This window comes from Diuraphis noxia, unplaced genomic scaffold (assembly GCF_037042655.1).
Source record: "Diuraphis noxia isolate RWA-SAM2 unplaced genomic scaffold, SU_Dnox_SAM2 contig0003, whole genome shotgun sequence".
Lineage (NCBI taxonomy): Eukaryota > Metazoa > Arthropoda > Insecta > Hemiptera > Aphididae > Diuraphis > Diuraphis noxia.
The window spans coordinates 60,744,988-60,753,303 of record NW_028301713.1 but is presented as its reverse complement, the minus strand read 5'-3'; positions in this window follow the sequence as shown (position 1 = coordinate 60,753,303).

Genomic DNA, 8,316 nt, shown 5'->3' with positions numbered 1-8,316 from the left:
TAGTGATATAAGCTAATGTTAACGCACTTTTAAAAATGTAAATAATTCACACATTTCGTAAAAATGCCAAATGAAATCAGTCATCGTTCCGCTTTCGGCGTATCAGTGTTTTTGGGTACTATTCACAATAATTGTGGAATATGTTTATTATTAATCACTTAATTCGGGCGAACCATAGACAATAATAGGGTCAAAGGTTTGGTTACCATTAAAACGCTTAAAAACCAGTACGGTTAATTACACGCAGCGAATATGGCGTATCTCTTGTACATTGTTTTCCCAGGGGCGTTATTAGGGTGGGGATTAGGTGGATGGATCCCCCCCAAAACTTTTTTTATATATATTTTTTTATGATGATGATTATCATTATTATTATTACGATTACTATTATTATTTTTTTTTTTTTTTTATTTAAGTTAATCCTGAAGATGTATTAGATGATATTGCTAGAAGACCAAGGAAATTGGATCTAGTTTCGTAAAATTATTCAAGCTACCTAAATTTTATATTGTATTATACTACTCGTATAGTTATAAAATATATAATTTTATATTAACTTGTATTTTTTAATAAACTATAATAAAAAAAAATTTTGTTCTGGTGGGGGAGGATTTACTGTATGAGGTGTACAGATTTCGCTAAAACCTAAAATCCCCCCCCCCCAAACCAAATTCCTAATTACGCCACTGTGTCTTCCGGCTCGTGAGTTTGATAATAACAATAATATAACCATATCACTCTATTATTATTCACTTTACGACTCATCTGAGCACGCCAAAGTCTTCACCCTAATCCTCGCGTGCAGAATATCCTCCATCCATCCATCCGCTGGCACTGTCATTGTTTACCAAATTCGAGTGTAATTCTCGTGGATTGAGAACAAAATTCCGACTGTTAAATTGTATTACAGTAATTTGTGTGTGTGTGTGTGTGTGTGTGTGTGTGTGTGTGTGTGTGTGTGTGTGTGTGTGTGTGTGTGTGTGTGTGTGTGTGTGTGTGTGTGTGTGTGTGTGTGTGTGTGTGTGTGTGTGTGTGTGTGTGTGTGTGTGTGTGTGTGTGTGTGTGTGTGTGTGTGTGTGTGTGTGTGTGTGTGTGTGTGTGTGTGTGTGTGTGTGTGTGTGTGTGTGTGTGTGTGTGTGTGTGTGTGTGTTGTGTGTTTGTTATATACTGTAATCTGACAATAGGGTATGTTATAAATTACGACAACACCATGATGACGGTGCGGGTGGTTTGGTGGATTTTGATAATTCTCGTCGTCGTAGGTAGAGGTGGTGGTGGGCTATGGCGGAGGCAGTAACTTTGTTAATCCGACCCGAAGGACCATTGTCCGAAACACAACACAACCCAAACCCTTTCTACCTCCTTTATCGTGACTCAATTTTTTATTATTATTATTATTATTTTAGCACCTCTCCAAAGAGAAACCAAATGTTTCAAAAATATTTGCATTTGGTTATTACATGGTACTTATAATACTAGGTTTTAAACAAAAATCTCAAATTTTCCCTATACCTACCTATTTACCTACTACTTGAAAGAACACATTTATCAAATAATAATAGATTTGCATAACATTTATACAAAACGTAATTCCGTAAAGGGTTGAAAATAAATGTATCATACTAGCAACTGAATGTACGTATGCTAATGCGTAATGAATTCCAACAAAGTAATTTTAGATAAAAATTGTATATGCTGTTAAAATTTAAAATTATGTCGTATTATAAGAAAAGTATCATTTAAACAATGTTAAACTATTTTTCACAGTAGTATTACTAGTTTTAAAGTATTTTTGATGCCATGTTTGAGTTGATTTCAAAATGTTGATGATTCATTAATTATATATTAATTGTCTGTTAATTATTAGGTATTGGTCAATTTTATATTAAATAAAAATGTATACAAAAATAAAAGAGAAAGAAAATTTATAAGCGGTTTTAAAAATTATAGTATGTATAGAAATCAACTACTTATGATATTTCTTGAAATTCAATAAAAAAATAAACAGTTTTAGTACCTACATATACATAATCACATTTAAATTATAATAAGGATTCCAATATTTATTCACTAAACTCAAAAGTTGAAAACACGATATGGTTTACTAAAAACTGTAGCGGTGTACACGTTGGCGCTGAAGTCATTAAATCCTCTCATAAGACCTTCCCTAAAGGCCAAAATACCTCAAAGTTTATCGATACAGTATTGTTTAATAACCTTTCTACTACCACTACCACCACCACTCTCGATTCCTAAAATATTAACACTAGCGCAAAATATGTGTACGTCGTATTTAAAGATGGTAAAATAGAAATTTGCACGACCCATATAAACTTTTGCACCAAACAAAATTTACGGTGAGTTTACAACACATTTCTAATCACACGAGAAACCACTGAATCGGTTTATATTAAAACTACTATTGAGCTTGGCGAGTCGGTCGACCGTTGACACTAATGTTTGATGAAGCCAAGCGTCGTCCGTCATCGCTGGTTCCCAGATGAGTGACAACCCAGGTTCTTGGCGTAGAATCCTCAATCCAATATGATACTCAACTAACCCCACAACTCCTCCCTCCCCATCACACCAAAAAAATTAAAAAATACTAGCAGCAAAAGTTTCCGATGCATAAGATAAATTTAAAAAAAAACTACTCTTATTTTGCTAACTTGTAGGCGCATTTATTTAAGCTCTTTAATATTATATTATCCAGATTAATAATTTGATAGGTATTATTTATTATTATTTATTATAATCTAGTAAAGATGGACTATTCAGATTATAAGACAGTCAACAGAAGTATCATAACACCCCTTAAGATAATAAATAGATATTGGTTGTCTCAACGTCAAGGTCGAATAATATTAAGGAACCCTATTAATTGGCTATGAAGTAATAATTAGCACATATACCAGTGAGTAGTGATAGTGTGTATCCAATTTCATTAGGTAGACAATGGCGGATGGCATAAGTCTGATCTGGTGGGTAAGATGTGACCGTCTGACATTAATTTATAGTGTATTCTAAGATACTTTTATGCCCCTCATATGTTTTAATTTTTAATCCATTAAACAGTATAACATATTTAAGGCCCGTATATTATTTTTTAAGCATTATGCTTGATTTTAAAGAAAAACATTTCTGCATTTTTGTATCATGTATGTACTTTATAAAATATGTTGATTCATTCATTGATTTTATTTTAAATAAACATAAAGTTTTGTTCATTATAATATCTATAGTACTTCCAAATTGATATATTTTCACTAATTTTACAGTATATTATAAAAACTTGACGAACTGAATAAGACTATTAACTGCTAGGTACCTATAACATGTACACATGTATTATAGAATCTAGAAAAAGATCAATTTACCAACAAATATTAAATCTTCAGTGATTTTTCAATGATTCGTTGGTTAAGTCTTCTAAAGTTTATTATTACATAATCTTACTTCATCTTACCAAATACTATATTAATAATTAAAATGTTTTAAAAAGCGTGGAAATTTGATTTAACTCGATTTTATACATCTCCAACGAATCATATTTCTACATTATTTTTGAATATTGTACAAAATATTCACTGTAGGTACGCATTTTAAGGTTCTTAAAATAATTTTGAACCACTTCCATTTCTTATTCTATTCACAATTTAAATTCAGAAGAGTTAAGGGATAAACCACATGAATGAAAAAACCATACTAAAGAGAATATAATACTGTAGGTTAAGTTAGTCGTACGTTAGAGTGTAGGTCGGCACATATATAGTACGTATACTCAATTACACGTGTTTAATTGAAAATAGTCAACACAATAAATTACGTGAACGAAAACCACATAGGATATATATAGGATATATATAGGATTTACCCATTGCGATATCTCCCAAAATAATAGTGATATCGAAATTCTGGTTTTGTAATAAGACTCACAGGGATAAGAACTACAATTATTTCATATTTTAATGGTTTGGTAAAAAAGTTTAAAAATATATTTTTTTATTTAATTATTTCAAAAAAAAATTAAAGATAGCCATATTGTTGAGTTTATTTTTCTGAAAATATTGACGTTTCAAAAATTTTATTTCATTAATTTCATGATTTTTAATATTTTTTTTAGTTTCGAGAAAAATTGCAGCGTATTATTTAACACCGTAATGTTATCAAACATGTGACCTGCTGCGCCGCGCGCATTCCCATACGGCCGGCCGAATATTTTCCGTGTTCCTAATGGACAATGGTTATAAATTTATAGGTAATCATATTTTATTTCTTCAAAACTAGAAAAAATATTAAAAATCAGGAAATTAATGAAAATAAAATTTTGAAACGTCAATATTTTTAGAAAAATAAACTCTACAAAATGGCCATCTTTAATTTTTTTGTAAATAATTAAATAAAAAAATTATATTTCTCAAATTTTTTACAAAAACATTAAAATAAATTTAAAAATGAAGTAATTTTGTTAATATCCCTATGAATCTTATTATAAAACCATAATTTTTATATCTCCATTATTTCGTAAGGTATCGCAATTGGTAAATCCTCGCGGGACACCCTGTATATATATATATATATATATATATATATATAGGTAGGTTATTTTACAAATAAAATATAATACTTCCGTAGTTTTAAAGATAAAGTCAAATGTCAATTACTCTAGTTTTATTGGGAATATTTATACTGCACTGCAGTGTGTTCAAAAAGTATACATTTATATATTAAATTCAAGTTTACTTACAAAATATAGAAAAAATCGCATGAATTTCTGAGGATATAATTCGGGTGATACAGTAGTTTGAGAATAATACTACATAGGTATTGTAATATTATATACATAAAGAATTATATAAGATCCTAATAAATTTAACTAATTAAAGATAATTTTTTTCGAAGCTTTTTTTCTGAACACCGCATTATAGATTTGTATTAATTATTAATAAATTATTTGAAAGGAAGGATGGCCTTTACCTTTTGAACTATAATTTTAGATACTTACATAGGTAAAAATACTTTTTATATTATGTCCACGCCCTCAAAAGTAAAAAATAAAAAAATATATACATCAATAATAAAAAATAAGGGAGGAATTATTTCAACGTTTTAAAACATAACAAATTTTTATAGCTTACGCTAATTTTATTTCGTTGCCATCACATCTGTAACATTATTAACAAATTTTGAATACTTTGTAAATTATCTAATAATATTTTTGATAATCATAAAAAATATAATAATTAAGAGGGCCTATAATTTGTCATAGTGTTTCTTTAAAATGATTTGATACGCAGTCATTAATCCCTCATTTGATGTAGTCCTAACAGGAATAGTCAATACAAGCTGAATAATTTTCGTAATTGCTTGATGTTATTCTAAAATTATAACTTCATATTTTAATATTTAAAATATTATCAATTATATTAGGCATTACAATTATTATACAATGTTATTATTACATATCATTATTGTTGACACAGCCGTATTCAACCCCACTAAAACACATAGTTACCAACTGCAACATGGATATTGCTGTGACACAGCAAAATTAATACCTAATCATCGAAAACACCTAGCTATGACCACCGGATTTATCAAACTGGTTTTTGGTTGATCATTTTCAGAAACATGTCAGGGGTATAATATTTAAATTTACACACAGCAGCATAAACTCTGAGCGAAAAATAGGAAGTATAAACGAAGTAAAAAAATATTTTGTCTTATATCAAGTTCTAAAACAAAAATTCATTCAACTCTAAAACAATCACTCGAAAAAATGAAAATAATTTCACATAACTTGTGCTATATCATATTATTATTATTATGTGTCTGAAGAACTTTGTCGACCATGTTGTTTGTTTTAATAGGAGCGGCACTTTGGAGAGGACTGTTGTCCGCATTTGCATAAACGTTCCCAGTTAGGTTTTTCTTTTTTTCCCTCGAATCCCTGCGGAGGCCATGCTGCATTGTCTCCAGTAAGTGTGGAAACAATGAAAGGGTGAAAGCGAGATAGACATACAAAAAAAAATTATATTTGCAACCAAAATTATAACTAAACGCGACGACATTTGAATGCACAAAAGGAAAAGGGACTGACCGCCAGCGCACGTACTTTGAATTTATTATTCAATGGACCTTTTCAGTTGGTAAATGCCATGGAGAAGAAACCCCAGTGAGGGTGTGCATTTGAAGAAAAGCCTGTTTTGGAGGGTGGTGAGTGCAAAAATTCTGTATATCACCATAGTCACAATGCATGAAAAATAAATAATTTCCCCCAAGTTTAATTTCTTCCATTATTATTGTAATTTATTAAAATTGTTTGGGGAAAAAAACTATTTTCTCCGAATTTAGGAATGTATATTTCATTGTATTTATCAATAAATAAACGGTTAAGACTTATTGTGACGATTTATTGCGGGACTATTATAAAGAAAATTTTTATTTTATAGCGATAACGCTGTGAATTTATGTGTATAGCAAAAAATATTCACATGACAAAATCAGAGTAAGTTCACTCAACAGGTAATTGATCGCCGTTAAAATTATTTAATTAGGTAAAATTAATTTAAAGGTTCGTATAATGTAACAACAATCGTATAATATGATACATTAATGTATTGCAGATCCGATGTATATTTTAAAACACATTTAAAAAGTCAATAACTATACTTTTTTGATCAACACTTTTACTTATCATGCTAATTACTATGCTATATCGAATGTATATTGCTATTGCAATGCATGAAATATTATTCTGAGGCTGGTGTAACATTGCGTTATTCAGTTAACCTAAAAATTTTTTGAAATTTTCATAGGTTCACATATTTTTTAATTGGCACTAAAAACGTTTATGAACAAAAAACGATTATGGGTATGATATTTTTTTATATTACCTATTTAAAATGTAAAAATTGTTTATGTTAGGTACTTCATATGTTAAAAACAAAATAGGCTTTTCATCATACAAAAATTAATCAAAAATATCATTACACACCATGGAGAAAGATTTTTCCCGAAATCTTACTCATACAAAAGTAGGTAGACGCTATACATAACATTTCAGTTTAGTGGTTTTGGCCACTTTATCATATTTCATTACAACACAGAGGGACTGCAATTGTGAAGTTTCGTAAGTGTATTGAAGACGTTCTTTGGACTTTATAAACCACGAGTAGAAAACTAAAAGCGAAGATTTAATTATTGTTTTCCATACTCTTCACTTTCAAAGTGCGTGACAGATTTTCTTCAGACTTGAGAGCAAGTAGTTTTAGAATATTATTAGTACTTTTATTATGTATATAAATTCTATTGAAATAAAATAAATCTAAGCTATACAATTTTTTTAACACTACAAATTCTCAATTATTATGTAACTCTATGTTTATATCGAGTAAAAATTAAATTGTATACAATTTGCAAATAGTTTATTGTGAATATCATACAATAAAAATGTATAGAAAATAATTTATACTTATAATAGTTAATAGGTACTAACTTACATAATACGCAATGTACACCCATATGAAACAAATACCTATAGTCATATAGTTTCATTCACTGTAGCAAATTAGGACAGCTTAATTAAATATTATATAATATTTATTGTTATAATATTACAGTAGAATACAATAAAATTATATAATTACATTTTTAAGTATATAATTTTGTCAATCTTATATCGATACTAACAATTAAAACAAAGTCGATACCTAATAATACTGTAGTGTTGTTCTACATTTATTTTACAATATTATGATATATTTAGAATTTGCTTTGGTTCACTGATTAGCATTAATAAACCTGAGTTAATCTACTGTCGGGTTATAAAATATTCGTCATAAATAATTTCAGAACTCACATAATTTCATGATTATATACAGGGTAATTGATTTATCAAAGAACATTCATTATTTAAAAAGTATTAACTTTTTTCAAAATATTTTTTTACATAGTTTCAAGTTATTAAAAACCCAACGTTTTTATAAAAAAATTATATTTTTAATTATATTTTATCCTCATCATTTTTTAAGTTTTTTTACTTTTTTGAATGATAACATAGAGTTTTTATTTCATATTCCAAAGCAGAATATTTTTCTAAGTATTTTGATTCATAAAAATCGAATTTAGGACGAGTAGTTTATGAGATAAATATTTAATGTTTAGATTGGCAGAGTGGAGTGGTACGGGATTACCCCGCAAAATGTTTGTCCGGAGTAGTAGTGGACACTCCGCTTGTCTAAACTTTAAAAACCTATAACTCTTAAACTACTCGTCCAAAATTCGATTTTTACGTATCAAAATACTTAGAAAAAT